We start from the raw sequence: 15,939 nt of genomic DNA on the forward strand, positions 1-15,939 counted from the left end.
TGAATGGGGTATTACTGGAGGCCTGAAGTTTCTGAAAATGGAATCATAACTATGATGTATAATGTTATTAGATGAAATATGCTCTAGTGACAGCTTAGGTCAAAATGGCCATAGAACATTAAGTCACAAGAGGTTTAAGGTCCTGAACATGACATTGGTGCCTATTATTTAAAGAATCGCTAATACCAAACTAGTTGGGATAATGGTGAAGTTTTCTAACGTTGAGGCTTAAGCAAATGGTCACTTATCTTTAATCTTAATATGCTTTACCGCTAAATAGTGTGGGACTAACAAGGACAACCAAGAATTGATGGGTAAATTGGGGTCCTAGTATGTGTCACAAATGCCCAGCCTGTCCCAAACACAGCAATCTGAAGAGCTGCCCGTGACTGGTGTCACTTAGCAATGAATACACCTTTTCTGCCACCACAAAGGATTTATTATGGTGTCCTTACATTCACCAACACCACTTCTTAATGTGTCACACTTAAATCACGTACACATGTAGCATGAGCCTCACTGGGCTTCGTAAGTTCACAAAGAATCGCGGAGAAAACACTAGATTAAATTTATTTCATCTGAAAAATGTTTCCAAGGCTTAGTTACAAAAATTAATAACAAAACATACGCTATGTTTCAGAAAATAAAATGGGAAATAAAATCAGAATTACTACTTTCTATTTAAGGCCTGTGTGAGGGAACACAATTGAGGAAAATTAGATATTTCAGTCTTGATAGATATACTACATAAGCATCACACTAGGCAAGGTGTCTTCTGTCCTAAAAATTAAAATAAGTTATAAAAAACAAATAGAAATTTGTAAAGTTCAAAGTAAAGAAGAAAGGCCCATTATTTTTGGCAGCAGTATCTTCTTGTGTCACCTGCTCCCCTTGATTCATTGGTAGATTTGGGGCTGCATCTGTTCCTTTGAACCATGTGTTATTTTTCTCTTGGTGAAGGCTCAAATTTGGAGAATGTGAGTGTCACGTGGAGTACGTTCTGTTTCCATAACTGAAGTCCAGCGCACTTACCTGCTCCCCACCGACCACCACCTTCCGTCCCGGCCGGCCGACATCCCGATCTCCTTATTTCCTCTGCTGTCTCCTCATTGGCTGGCTAATTTGGCACCAAACTTTAAAAGGCACTTCCTCCAGCAGCTCAGTGCCTGTTCTTTTAGTTACCTACCCTAGGTGATAGGTGTGGCTCCTTTGTCTCCTGCTGGATTTCTACCTCTCCTGGGATTCTTCAGCTGGCAGCAGACTATTACAACTCCTGTGTATTTAACCTGCTCACACCGCACTCTGTCCTATTACTATTGTTTCAGTGGCTTTCCTTATAGTTCTCGCCTGGTAATCCCAGTAATGGCCGCGACCTGCGGCGCAGACGCAGCTAAGACCAAACCAGCTTGCGGCGGTCCTTGGTGAACACTATCTGCCCTGCTAGATTCTGCTCCTTGCTGGAAGTAGTGCATACAGACCAAGGATCAAAGTCTACAAAACTGTGTCAGTGAGTCACCAATCCTCGAGATCAATCTTCTGGACATTCAAGACTTCACAGACTAAATCTAGGTCTTCCAGCTACCAGTTTGCATAGAGTGGTTTTGCTTTTCTTTGTATACGACTTAAAGACTCAACCAGAATCCCCAACTAAATTTTATGTGGTTATTGAGTGCTTTCAGAAACAAATGCTGTTGGAGCACGTACCATGCAAGGTCTTTGTATATTTAGACCTTATGATTGTTAAAGACTATGCCTTTCAGGCAACTGGACCTCCTCAAGATTTCTTCCTGTACATTCTGATAGTGAAATCTACATGCTGTTGGGCAATCACTTAGTGTACTCTGTAGGACCCAAAGGTAACTGCGTTTCTTGCTCTAAGATCTTTTTAGATTTTTATCAGAACATATATAGTGCCTTGTGGAGTTATGTGTTCAGTGGTATCCCTTATACTAAGATCATTACATCATTCGCAGTTGTCAAAATCAAACCATCTTTATATTATTCTCAATTCCAATGCTTGCTCATTCACAGTCTCTTGTAGTGTGGAACAGAGCTCAAAAGACTCCTCCTTACTCTTCGATGGCCAGAAGCCTAAACGCTACATAAAAAGTCTGTTTGAGTGTTGAGACTTCTTATCTGACTTTCTTTGATTGTCTCTTCTTTCTTTTTTTTGTTTTCAAGGCGAATATATCCTTATACCAGGTAACACAGTGCTTCCATTGTGGTAGAAGTGTGTAACTAATGCAGCAAATGATGGGTGTGGGTAAAAGCAGGATCCATACTAAATTCACACAAAAAGCTGGACCTACACATTCACATAAACACCCAAATCTTGAAGGATTAACACTAAATTCACACAAAGCACCTTGGATCAACACTAGATTTACACAAATATACCAGGATCTTGCTGGATCCACACTAAATTCACAAAAGAAACACACTAGAGTCACGTAAACGGCTGGATTTTCCCACATTCACATTTGATTGACATTAATACACCTAGATCTTGCCGGAGTCACATCTTAATTCACACAAAACCACCCAGATGCACAAAAAAAAAAAACACAGAGCCACACTAAATTCACACAAAACCACTTTGATCTTGTGGGATTCACAGTAAATTCACACAGAACCACCTGGATTCACACTAAATTCATACAAACACATCAATGCATGCCAACTTCTTACAAATACACCTACATAGATGCAGCCAGATCTATACCTCATTCAACAGACACCCAGATCCAAAACTAATTGACATGGACTCCTAAGGGTATATTTACTAAACTGCGGGTTTGAAAAAAATGGAAATGTTGCCTATAGCAACTACTGATGTTCATTGATCACCCCCGTGTTTTGCATCTGGATTAAGTTTGTGTTTTGGTAAAACCGCCCTGTTTTGGATCTGTATTTTTTAGAAAAATAGCTAAAATATGTTAAAATCACATAATTTTGCTCTTTTTTGTTCTTGCATTATTATTAATCTCAATAACACTAATTTCCAGTCAATTTTGACTACCTCACCAGTCACAATATTATTTTCATCCACTTTCGGACAGACTGCAGCGACCTGGCTGGATGCTAAGCAACAGAGCAATGACACAAACACGGCAGTTCATAGCACATCTAGGAAACATTGCCACACAGCAGTGGCAGAAAAGAAAAGTGGTGCAAGATGAAATTGTCCTGGGGCCCTTCCAGGCACCCTACCCTCCTTATGTAATATATTAAAAAGGACATGTACAGTTTAACAAAGCATGTATTCCAGCAAAAGTAGTGCCACTTTTGTGGCTGAAGAGCTTGGTTTGTTTGGGTTCCCACAAAACAAACTACCAATAACTTAGCTGCCTTATGCCCAACAGTACTGTCAACGAACTGTACATTATTAAACCATATCTGCTCCTGTTGCATCTTTAATCTCCTTCTCCAATCTGGAAACCTCCCTCTCATCCCTGAAGAACTGCCAAACTTATATAGACACAGGAATGGATATTACAACTGGAGTGGCATTACATCTGCTTCAGACAGACTGTAACATGGAACATGTGGGCAGCATGGAATCCGTCATCTTGGAATACTCTGAATTGAACAGAGATTTAAACCAAGATATTAGTGCAGTTGAGAAGACCATACTTAAATTAAAACATGATCCACCAGATGAGATCCCAGATTTAAGAGGGCTTGTACATGTTATGAATCCCAGTGTATTTACTAATAGCAACAAAAATGTAAAGCAAAGTGTCTATATTAAAGTAAATACACAAACAAAAGATCCAAATAAGCGAGGTCCAGAAGTCAGGCAAAAAGATCAGGGCAACAGGCAAAACAGCGTGGTCCAAAGTACAGGTAAATGATTCGGGGTCTCAGGCAAGCAGGCAAGGTCCAAGAAACAGGCAGGGGTCATACACAGAAGGTCAGTCCAGCAGGTATACAACAAATAAACAGGAGCAGGAGTAGCAGCCAGGAACAAACGGGATGAACTGCACAGAGCACAGCTTGAGGCAGGTCTTTAAAGGAGTGTGACAGGTGCAGTTCCAATTAGGTCTCAGGTAAGGAGATTAACTCCTTCAGGCATGCAGAAGAGTCTAGGACAGAACAGCAGCACCTCTGGTGGAACAAGGTACTGCTGCCAAATACAAAACACAGGAAGAGTCGTAACATAGCCCCCCCTTTAAGGAGCGGATTCCAGACGCTCCAAACAAGTTCCCTTCAGGTCTTCCTCCTCTTCTCTTTTTTCTTCTTATGGGATCTTCCTGACGATCCAATTGGGCTCTTCTCCAAAGGAGTACAGATAAGACCCAATTCCTCAAAAACAAAAGAATTGGCCAGTTCGTCCACTAAGTCTCTTGTATCCTCAACGAATTCACTCTCAGAGTCCGAGTCCCAGCCAAGGGTCGGGACAGGACCCTTTATTCTATCAGAAGATGGTGGTATACCCAAAAAGCCAGTCACCAAGGTTGATGCTTGTGGAGACTGAGGTGGCATAGAGAAAACTGGTTCAGGTGACTTGGTTGGAGATGGAAGATATTTCTGGCAGACTGCATTTATAAAGTCTATGGTGTTGTGGGTAATGGGATCATCAGATTTGAGAAGGGAAAAAGCCCAAGGGCTAGATTTACTAAGCTGCGGGTTTGAAAAAGTGGGGATGTTGCCTATAGCAACCAATCAGATTCTAGCTTTCATTTTGTAGAAGGTACTAAATAAATGAAAGCTAGAATCTGATTGGTTGCTATAGGCAACATCCCCACTTTTTCAAACCCGCAGCTTAGTAAATCTAGCCCCAAGTCTGCGGCTCTGAAATTCATGATAATAGTTCCAACTTGGTTAAATTGGTCTGAGAAATATGCAGGAAATTCTTCAAATTGCTTCATACAAAGTTGAAGGATTAAAGCAAATTGTTTCAGGTCTCCATCAAAGTAGGCTGGAGGAGGATCTGAAGATTCAGAAGCAGCTTTTGGGCGTTCAGGCTCAATGGCAGACTCTGGAGAGTCCCCAGCTGGGACGGCAGGGCAGGGGTCCCAGGCTGGGACGGCAAGCTGAGTACACTTGACGGGAATCCCGGATTGGGCACAGCACTCTGACTGGATAGCCCTGTGAGATGCCTCAGAGCAGACAGCACTGTGAGAAGCCTCAGAGCAGACAGCACTGTGAGAAGCCTCAGAGCAGACAGCACTGTGAGAAGCCTCAGAGCAGACAGCACTGTGAGAAGCCTCAGAGCAGACAGCACTGTGAGAAGCCTCAGAGCAGACAGCACTGTGAGATGCCTCAGAGCAGACAGCACTGTGAGATGCCTCAGAGCAGACAGCACTGTGAGATGCCTCAGAGCAGACAGCACTGTGAGATGCCTCAGAGCAGACAGCACTGTGAGATGCCTCAGAGCAGACAGCACCAAGTGGTAACTCGGGCTGAACCGCATGCACCGGCGTCTCGGGCTGAACCGCATGGACAGGCAACTCGGGCTGAACAGCATGGACAGGCAACTCGGGCTGAACCGCATGGACAGGCAACTCGGGCTGAACCGCATGGACAGGCAACTCGGGCTGAACCGCATGGACAGGCAACTCGGGCTGAACCGCATGGACTGGCAACTCGGGCTGAAGCGCATGGACTGGCAACTCGGGCTCAAGCGCATGGACTGGCAACTCGGGCTCAAGCGCATGGACTGGCAACTCGGGAGCGGACTGGAAGGGCAGCGCCCCCTCTGGAGAAGACTGTAAGGGCAGCGCCCTCTCTGGAGCGGACTTTAAGGGCAGCGCCCTCTCTGGAGCAGACTGGAAGGGCAGCGCCCCCACTGGAGCGGACTGGAAGGGCAGCGCCCCATCTGGAGCAGACTGGACGGGCAGTGCCCCCTCTGCAACAGACTGGAAGGGCAGCGCCCCCTCTGGAGCAGACTGTAGCTCAGGAACAACGACAGCAGCTTGTGACTCGGAATTGGAGGCAGCGGCTGAAGACTCGGGAGTAGAGGCAGCGGCTGAAGACTCGGGAGTAGAGGCAGCGGCTGAAGACTCGGGAGTAGAGGCAGCGGCTGAAGACTCGGGAGTAGAGGCAGCGGCTGAAGACTCGGGAGTAGATGCAGCGGCTGAAGACTCGGGAGTAGAGGCAGCGGCTGAAGACTCAGGACCGGACACAGCGGACTCAGGACCGGACACAGCGGACTCAGGACCGGACACAGCGGACTCAGGACTGGACACAGCGGCAGCAGGCTCCGGACCAGACACAGTGGCAACAGGCTCCAAGCTGGAGGCAGATAATGTAACCTCAGAGCTGGAGGCAGATGATGTGACCTCGAGCTGGAGGCAGATGATGTGACCTCAGAGCTGGAGGCAGATGATGTTACCTCAGAGCTGGAGGCAGATGATGTTACCTCAGAGCTGGAGGCAGATGATGTGACCTCAGGACAGGAGACAGAGGCTGGCACCTCAGGACAGGAGACAGAGGCTGGCACCTCGGGACAGGCGGCTGGAGCTGGCGCCTCAGGACAGGCGGCTGGAGCTGGCGCCTCAGAACTGGTAACTGGGGTTGGCAGATTGGGTCTCACCCCAGGGAGCAGAATAGGTGAAGTGTAAACAAATCCAGGATGCGGAGAAGTAACAACAGAAGATGGTTTGGTAAGCTGTCGTGGTCTGCGGAGAGGACAGGCTTGTAAGAAGTGTGTATTACTTGCACAGTAGAGACACAGTTTGTTGGTTATTCTGCGCTGTCGCTCCACTTCGGTCAGATGGGGGCATGGACCACTTGTGAACCGGGCATTTGTTAAACTGTAAACAACCACAAATAAATTTGGGGTAGTCCCCAGGCGCCTATACAGAGACAATGAAGTCAAATGGGCGAAATAGGTGTTTATTTGAATAAATCCATAATAATGAACGTTGGCATAGAATATATTTTCCTCTATGACTGCGATATAAAAACATATATATAAAAAAACGTGAAACACAGCAAAGCTTTTCCAGCAGTCTTGCTGGTAAATAAACTTCACAAGATAGTGAGCTTTATGCATAAATGGATGATCCGAGTCCAGAGTAATTAATTGTAAAGTTGCAAAGATGGTGCAATAGCCATGTGCATAGGCCCAAACAACGATGGGTGTTGTAGTTCTTTACAAAGCAGAGCAGTCTTATTGTATCAAGACAAAATCAGTATGAGTGGGGTGAACCCACAGCGGCTCCAATATACCACTGTGACAGACCCGGGCCTTATATTGAGAATATCCTGCCAACCCGGTCTGTCCTCAGTGGGCCAACTGAACAACCATGGCCCACTCTGTTATTAAATGCCGCCCGGTGGCCAGATCTGTTATTGCTGTGGTGTCCAGAGAGGGAGGGGAGAGGCAGCTCACAGGAAGTGGGAATCAGCCTTGGACCCTGTGACATCAAAAAGTAGTGGAACGGGTTAAAAAGAGGAGGGTCAGGACCTTATCTAAAATCAGGAGGGGGTCTCTCCCTGTTTGCTAACTATTGTTCTAGCAAGTCTGCAACACAGTCCGAATGGCACCATCACCGCAGGGGGGAGACCACTGATGTCATGCACTATTTCCACCCCTGTTACCACCCAAACTCTCCACACCACCAATCAGAAGAGGACAATGAGTGGGGGGTTGTGGAAGGGACAAAAGGGGAGTTGTTGGAGAATCTTGAGACAGTGAGGACTTGGACTGTTGGAGAGTAACCGTATTCTCGGAGGGCCTTAAACGAATGCTTAAGGCAGGAGCTTCTTGACAGAGATCGGACAGTGTACCTCTAGGACTGATTCTGTTACCACTCCATCGGGAGACACTCGCAGATTCTGGGGAATTGGTGACCCTACATCGGTAGGGAGACTATACCCAGGGTCCCACCAAGCTGGTGGAGAGTTGGCCGAGCGGCTGGGATCAGCAAGATACACAGACCCACCTTAAGGATCAGAAACCGTGGCCCACTTGGATTGTCAGCTGTGGATTTTATTACCAGGAGTTTGGGCCTGCTAGGACTCTGTGCTTGGAGGTAACCTGCTGGGGACTTTGTTGGGGAGTTTTTACTTGCACTGGTGATTTTCTGACACTTGATATATTTGATAGGGGAACAAGTTTCTCCTTGGGGAGCACTGTTGTATTTTACTAAGTGTGTACACTTTGTTTAATAAAAGGGATTATTATTTCTTTCCTGTCTCCTTACCTGTGTGACCTGTGAACCTAGAGGACAGGGTATCTAGTGAGCTTTGGTTCTAACCCCTCACAACCACATAGGGGCAAACGGTCATAAACAAAACAAACTCACCCCGCTCTGCAGAGTTTATCTCCCAAACATCCGTCCAGGGGAGCTGTTGTATGAATCTCTGTCCGTGCTGAAGGGAATCCAGCTGCCGAGTGAGAGTTGAAAGTTCGCGCATGCGGTAGTTGCTATCCGGTCTGTGTAAGCTTACAGCCGGCTTGTCAGTGAAAAGGATGAGTGCTGTTGAATGTCGGTAAATCCGGTTTGAATGAGTAACCTACGCGTTTCACCCAGTACAGGGCTTCATCAGATCCCTGATGTTTTTATATCGCAGTCATAGAGGAAAATATATTCTATGCCAACGTTCATTATTATGGATTCATTCAAATAAACACCTATTTCGCCCATTTGACTTCATTGTCTCTGTATAGGCGCCTGGGGACTACCCCAAATTTATTTGTGGTTGTTTACAAGTTACTAAGGGGGGAGGGGTCTCCCCCCCTTTCACTGTCTCCACTCTTTGGCAGCCATTATCTACTTACACTGGGTATTTGCGCAGATGTAATACCCTTTCTATTGTGATTTGTTAAACTGTAGTTGTTAGTTAAATGCAAATTTGTCATGGTATTATTACAAGGTGCTGGCAGCACAGATTCAGCAGCAGATAGAGTTGGCTGAATCAAATCAACAGTATTGGACTTCAGAGAAACAGATTCTGATAGTCTCCTGAGTGGGTCCAAAAATATAGCAGAAAATTGAGCCAGCTGAGAGCGTAACAGAATTATGTCAGTTTGTAGACACTGTAGCAGAGACTGTTCCACCATTTGTAGAGCAGACATATTTGCAGGGAGAAAACAAATGAAATCAATTGCAAAAAGAGTTCCAAGAGAAATCTGAAGCAGGGTTCTTTCACACAATTCCAAGGTTTTCTTTTTGGCAGTTCATCATGTTATGAATCCCAGTGTATTTACTAATAGCAACAAAAATGTAAAGCAAAGTGTCTATATTAAAGTAAATACACAAACAAAAGATCCACAGGTTTGAACAGGTTTCCTAAAGAGACTGTATAGTAACAATGGCAGGTGCTGATAAAATAAATTTTACCCCAGTCCAAAAGGCACAAGGCAGTACAGGAGATCAGACAGAGTCCAGGGATCAAGCAGTGATCAGACAATAAATCCAAATAGCCAGGTTGAGACGTGGCAAATAAGCGAGGTCCAGAAGTCAGGCAAAAAGATCAGGGCAACAGGCAAAACAGCGTGGTCCAAAGTACAGGTAAATGATTCGGGGTCTTAGGCAAGCAGGCAAGGTCCAAGAAACAGGCAGGGGTCATACACAGAAGGTCAGTCCAGCAGTTATACAACAAATAAACAGGAGCAGGAGTAGCAGCCAGGAACAAACGGGATGAACTGCACAGAGCACAGCTTGAGGCAGGTCTTTAAAGGAGTGTGACAGGTGCAGTTCCAATTAGGTCTCAGGTAAGGAGATTAACTCCTTCAGGCATGCAGAAGAGTCTAGGACAGAACAGCAGCACCTCTGGTGGAACAAGGTACTGCTGCCAAATACAAAACACAGGAAGAGTCGTAACAGTATACTGCACATCAGAAGAATAATACAGAGGAGGCCCTTAGGCAGCATGATAAATATTTCCAGTTTAAAGAACTGCTAAGAGACCTGAGACGAAAATTTGGAAGATGAAGACGAGGAGATCGCCATCACTCAGAGCACTCCTATAACACAGTTGGAGATGGTGAACCCAGTGAAAAACAAAGTATGTGGTCACACGTACAAGAGAGAAGCAATTGAAAGGATGATTGAAAATAAACTTCAGCACTTATAGCACATCTAGGTAACATTGGCACACAGCGGTAGCTGAAAGGAAAAGTGGTGCAACATGGAATTGTCCTTGAAAACCTTCCATCCACCCTTATAATGAATCTTAAAAAGGATATGCACACTTTAACAAACCAAGCACTGCAGCGACAAGGAGTGACACTTTTGTGGCTGAAGTGCTTGGTTTGCTTGGGCCTCCCATAGAACAAGGTAACAATGGGCTTAAGGCAGCTAAGGTAACAGTGCTGTTAATGAACTCCACAGTGGCAAGATGTTGTTATCTTCAGCCTCATCCTCATCAGTGTGTGCATCATCCTAACACAATATTAATTCAACCACCATTACAGAAGTCTCTGTAACATTAATGTCAAAAACAAAGCTTTTACCTTTTTAAAGAAAAAACACATCTTTAATAAAGGTGAAACTTTACTGAAGGAAAACATATAATTGCCAACATGTCATTTTACCCAAATATTAATAAGCATTCCAGCATTAACTAGCTTCCTTCTCCTTCCTTGTGGAATTTGTAATTAATTTTACGACAGAGCTGTCACGATTTTTGGCCAATTCTTTTAGACCAGACAAAGTTTCAGAATGTTCTGCTGAATCATCTGCATCATACTTGGGTCTCTTAGAAAAGCTTATTTTTTCCTAGCAGCAGTAGCCTAAGAAACTGAAGGAAGGGATGACGTCGTGTCATGTACCACTTCATCTGTCAACTTGCTCACCAGGAGTTCATTGCATCTCTTGTGATCTGGAACAATGAAAGAGAAGACATAGCTCTTAAACCTAGCATCAAGCATAGTCACCAAAATGTAGTGATACGATTTCCAGAAGTTGATAACTCTTCGATCCTGACGAAGCGATTAAAGTACTTCATCAAGTCTGACATAATCAACGTAATTTCTTTGTTTCATCTCCTCATTCAATTTTTCAAGGCGCTTTTCCAAAAGTCTAAGTAAGGGAATAACTTTTCTCAAGCTATCGGTGTCTGAACTCCGTTCCCAGGTGACTACTTTGAATCGTTTCAGCACCTTGCACAACACGGAAAGTATTCTCCACTGCGCTGGTCTAAAATATATTCCCCCTCCTTTCCCAATGTCATGGTTGTTCCTCCGTCCTCACAAGCCTATAAAGTGTGAAATTCCACCAACTTCAGTTGGTGACATGGCAAAATAAATTGTTCTTGCAGCTGCTGCAATTTTCTACATCCTGTTGCAGAATGCCGAAAATGTCCCGAAATTTATTGGGCCACAGACAGCATCTGCTGCACGTCCCTGTCATTTTTCAAAAAGCTCTGTACCACCAAGTAGATTGTGTGGACAAAACAGGGAATGTGATGTATTTCACATTGCTGTAATGCTCTCACAATATTGGTGGCGTTATCATAAATGACATATCCTCAGGAGAGTCCAAATGGGATAAGCCATGTTTCAATGACATTCCTTAGTTTTTCAAACAGGTTGTCATCGGTATGTCTCTTAGTGAAGCCGATACAGAGTAGCCTGCCTCGGAATAATCTGGTGTTGTTCGGTACCTGCTGCTGCTGGCAATTCACCAACCCAGTGGGCTGTCAGTCATATAATTTTTAGTTTGCCCAGTTCCGCTTGTTCACATATCTGTAGATAGAATGGGATTTTGTAGTCCAATAATTACATTTTATGGAACCTTCTGATAGAGGTGAGGAATTGTTTTTGTAGTAAAATGGTGTCATGATGGAATTTGGTAACGGGTACACAGGACCTCAAATGACTGTCTAAAACGAACTGTATTAATTGTGAATATTGGACGCAGATCTAATACTAGCATAGTTACCATGGCGTCTGTGATCTGGTTTGCATCTGGGTGACAGCTTTCATACTTGCTTCCTCTTGCAAAGGATTGTGTAACAATCAATTGTTGTAAACTACTAGTAGTCTTCTTCATGGTCTACTTCTGGGTTGAAGATCCACCCCCACAAGTAGCAGCAGTGGGACCAACGCTCAAGAATTCTTCAGAGTAATCCTGGATAGGGGAGAAGTCATCTTGCCTTAGCAACTTGGATGCAGGACTAAATCCGATCACTAGTGAGGATATTTATGAGGAAGGTGTTGACAGTGTGGCTTCACAAACGCTACAAATAACTAGACAACTGTTGTCAGGGTTGGGTAAAAATAATTGCACACATAAGAGGTGGATTTTTTGATCTTATGTTCAGGCATGACAATGACCTTCTTCTTATCACTGGCAAGAACTGCTTCCACTGGTGCAGGACTTACACAAACAACATCATTCTCATTAGCGCCGTCATCAGCTACACAAATATCCCCTTTATCCTGTTGAAAATACAAAGTGGTATCCTACATTTGTGTATCACTGGTTACACTATGAGGCATACCGCTGACAACCTGTTTGAAAAACTAAGGGATGTCATTGCAACATGGATTATCCCGCTTAGGATATGTCATTTGTGAGAATGCCACTAATATTGTGAGAGCATTACAGCGTGGAGAATTCCATTACATTCCCTGTTTTGCTCACACAGTCAACTTGGTGGTACCGAGCTTTTTAAAAATGACAGTGATATACAGATGCTGTCTGTGTCCAGAATTAAGTCGGGTCGTTTTCAGCATTCTGCAACAGCAAGAAGAATTTGAGGAGGGATGTAATTTAGTGAAGCGCAGTGGAGAATACTTTCCATGTTGTGCAAAGTGCTGAAACCACTCGAAGTAGTCACCTGTGAAGAGAGTGCAGATACTGTTAACTTGAGTCAAGGGATTCCCATAAATAGACTTTTGGAAAAGTAGCTAGAGGAATTGAAGGAGATAAAACTAAGCAATTCCACTAACTATGTAGGACTTGTAGATCAAGTACTTTATACGCTTCGCCAGGATCCAAGTGTTATCAACATCTTGAAATCAGATCACTACTCATCCTAGGTTTAAAAGCTATGTCTTCTTTTCTTTCCAGCTGACCCAGCTCTCAAGAGATGCAATGAACTCCTGACAGCTCAAGTGGTACATGACACGATGGCTTATCCTCCCTCAGTGTCTTTGGCAATTGCTGCTAAGAAAAAACAACTTTCACAAGACATCCAGTGGTGATGCAGATGAGTCAGCACAACATTTGGCCTGGTGTAAAAGAATTGCACAAAAATCGTGATAGCTCTGTCGTAAAATGAACTACAAATTCCACGAGGAAGGCCATTATCAGCAATTACATCAAAGTACAGAGACTTCTGTAATGGTGGATTCCAGCGCGGATGAATTAGTATTGTGTGAGGATGATGTACACACTGATGAGGGGGAGGATGATGTACACACTGATGAGGGGGAGGAAGATGACTGTGTAGATTGCAGGTGCTGGGATCTAGCTGAGAAGGTACCTGATCTAGCCGACTGCTGGTATGCTTGTTAATATTTTGGGTAGAATGGCATGTTTGCAATTTTATGTTTTTCTACAGTAATCTTTCACCTTTATTAGAGGTGTTTTTTTCTTTAAAAAGGTACGTTTTTTTTGAACATTTGTGTTTCCTTGACTTAAAACCACTATGCACTTGAACATAGGCTTTAGCACATGATGTAGAGGGTTTAGTATCATCATGACTGAGACTGGAGCATGACAAGAAAAGTGTGACTGGAGAATAACAAGGGCACTGCCACCCCTCCTGTTTCTGTATGAGCTATGGCACAGTAGAATGTGACTCGACACTTTAAAAAATACTACCAGCCCTATTATTTCTTTTTCAGCAATGACAATTATCAATGGAGCAATGCCACGTAGACTGTAGACTGGCAACACTTCGACCTCTCCTGTTTCTGTGTGAGCTATAATAACACAGTACAATGTGACTGCAGATTTTGAAGAACACTGACACCACTATTATTTCTCTTTCAGCAATGACAATTAGTAATGGACCTCTCCTGTTTCTGTGTGAACTATAGCTCAGTAGAACGTCACTGGAGACACTCCTCTGTTTTAGATATGACGCTGCCCAACTGCACTAGACTGCAAAGAACAGTGCTACCCCTTCTGTGTGTCTCTGTGAAATGGTGCTGGATCGCCGTGGAGGGCGGTACTTATAGAATACAAAACTCACGAGATCCAACGAAGATGTTTTGCCTCGTTTTCACTTCCGAGGGTGCGCAAATTTACTGAGCTGACTTGGATTGGTACTCGGATCGACGAAGTTCAGGGGGCCTCGGGAGCACCAAGCCAGAGCATCTCTAATAGGAACCAATCAGATTCTAGTTATTTAATTTAGTAAATTCTACAAAATGACAGCTACAATCTGATAGGCGCCATCTCTACTTTTTCAAACACGCAGCTTAGTAACTGTAACCCCTAGATCCTGTTGGATCCAAACATAAATCCCATAAAGACACAAGGATCTATGCCTAATTCACACCAATTCATACAGATCAATGGCTAACTACCTGAAACACAAATATTCTGCTGGATGAATGATTAGTTCACAAGCACTAATATATCCAGGATCCTTGTGGTTTTGTGTAAACTTGGTGTGGAAATGGGTGTGTTTGTGAGAATCTAATGTGGATCAGATATTTTTGCAAATTTAGTGTGGACCTGGGTGGTTTTGTTCGAATTCAGTGAGGGTTCGGCAAGATGTGGGTGTATTCAGGGGAGGACTGGCAGACTTTAGCCCGGGGGCAAGCACATAGCTCTGGCCTATAAGTAGTAGTCCATCCTTAAAGGGTGATTTTTGGTACAATATATATCTATCTATAGAAAAAGAGGCTATTTTAGTGTTGCTTAATCCATATATATTTTTATGTCCAGGCCCAGAGCTGGATTAAGACTCTGGGGGGACTGGGCACTTTAGACAGGATAACCCCAACGATGTAACATGGTTATCATTTTAGACAAATACACAGGCAATACTGTGTTAGGAGCACACAGTTCTGCCTTCATGAGCAGTACATGGTGAACAGTGGCGGATCCAGGGGGGGGGCGATCGCCCCCCCCTAGCAGGGGCTTGCTGCTGACGGCTGCACACTGTGCAGGTCCGTTCAGCATTGACAGTGTGCTGCCCGGCTGCTCTGATTGTGTTTTAAACACAATCAGAGCAGCCGGGCAGCACACTGTCACTGCCGAGCAGACCTGCACATACTGTGCAGCCGCCGGCAGCCTTAGAAATTAGAAAGGAGGCGGGGCCTAAATCACCCCCCCTAAAATCGCCCCAGGTACAGCAGTTGCCTAGATCCGCCCCTGATGGTGAAGCAGGACATACCTCCCAACTGTCCTAAGCGAAATAGTCACCCAAAGTCGGGACAGTTGGCAGACTGTCCTGCTCTCTCCGACCTGTTCTTATCACTTTCACCACCTGTGGGTCCTGGTATCTTTAGCTCATTTGCTGCTTGTCTGGATCCTGGAATGTTGGATGTCCTATTTGGATAACATTCTGGGTACATAAAATTTAGAAAACTCCTAACAGTCCTGGGGCTAAATGTATGATCCTCCGGATTCTTCAACTCCGGCGAGTTCAGCGTCTTCAGTGCTTAAATTTAAAGCAGCGCTGCCTTGTAAAGGAAAACTTCCCTTTACAAGGCAGCACCGCTTTAAATTTAAGCGCTGAAGACGCTGAACTCGCCAGAGTTGAAGAATCCGGAGGATCATACATTTACCCCCTGGTGTTAAATCAATAGTACCCACATTTTATAATTAGGCCTCCCTCCAGCCACAACATTAAAATAATAATATTCACATTTGCTAAAAAGAACTCTTTCCCTCCAACCAAACCGGACATTAGATAGCAAACACATTTAATATATAAACCTATTTCCCTCCCTTCAAACAGCCCCACCAATAAATTAAATTGCCTCCCCACCACCCATTAAATAACTACCCCCCTCCTGCACTCCAGCATTAAATAGCCTACCTCCCACACTAAATTAAGACCCCCCCCCCGTCCCTCACA

The sequence above is a fragment of the Mixophyes fleayi genome, chromosome 3 (assembly GCF_038048845.1).
Source record: "Mixophyes fleayi isolate aMixFle1 chromosome 3, aMixFle1.hap1, whole genome shotgun sequence".
NCBI classification, from domain to species: domain Eukaryota; kingdom Metazoa; phylum Chordata; class Amphibia; order Anura; family Limnodynastidae; genus Mixophyes; species Mixophyes fleayi.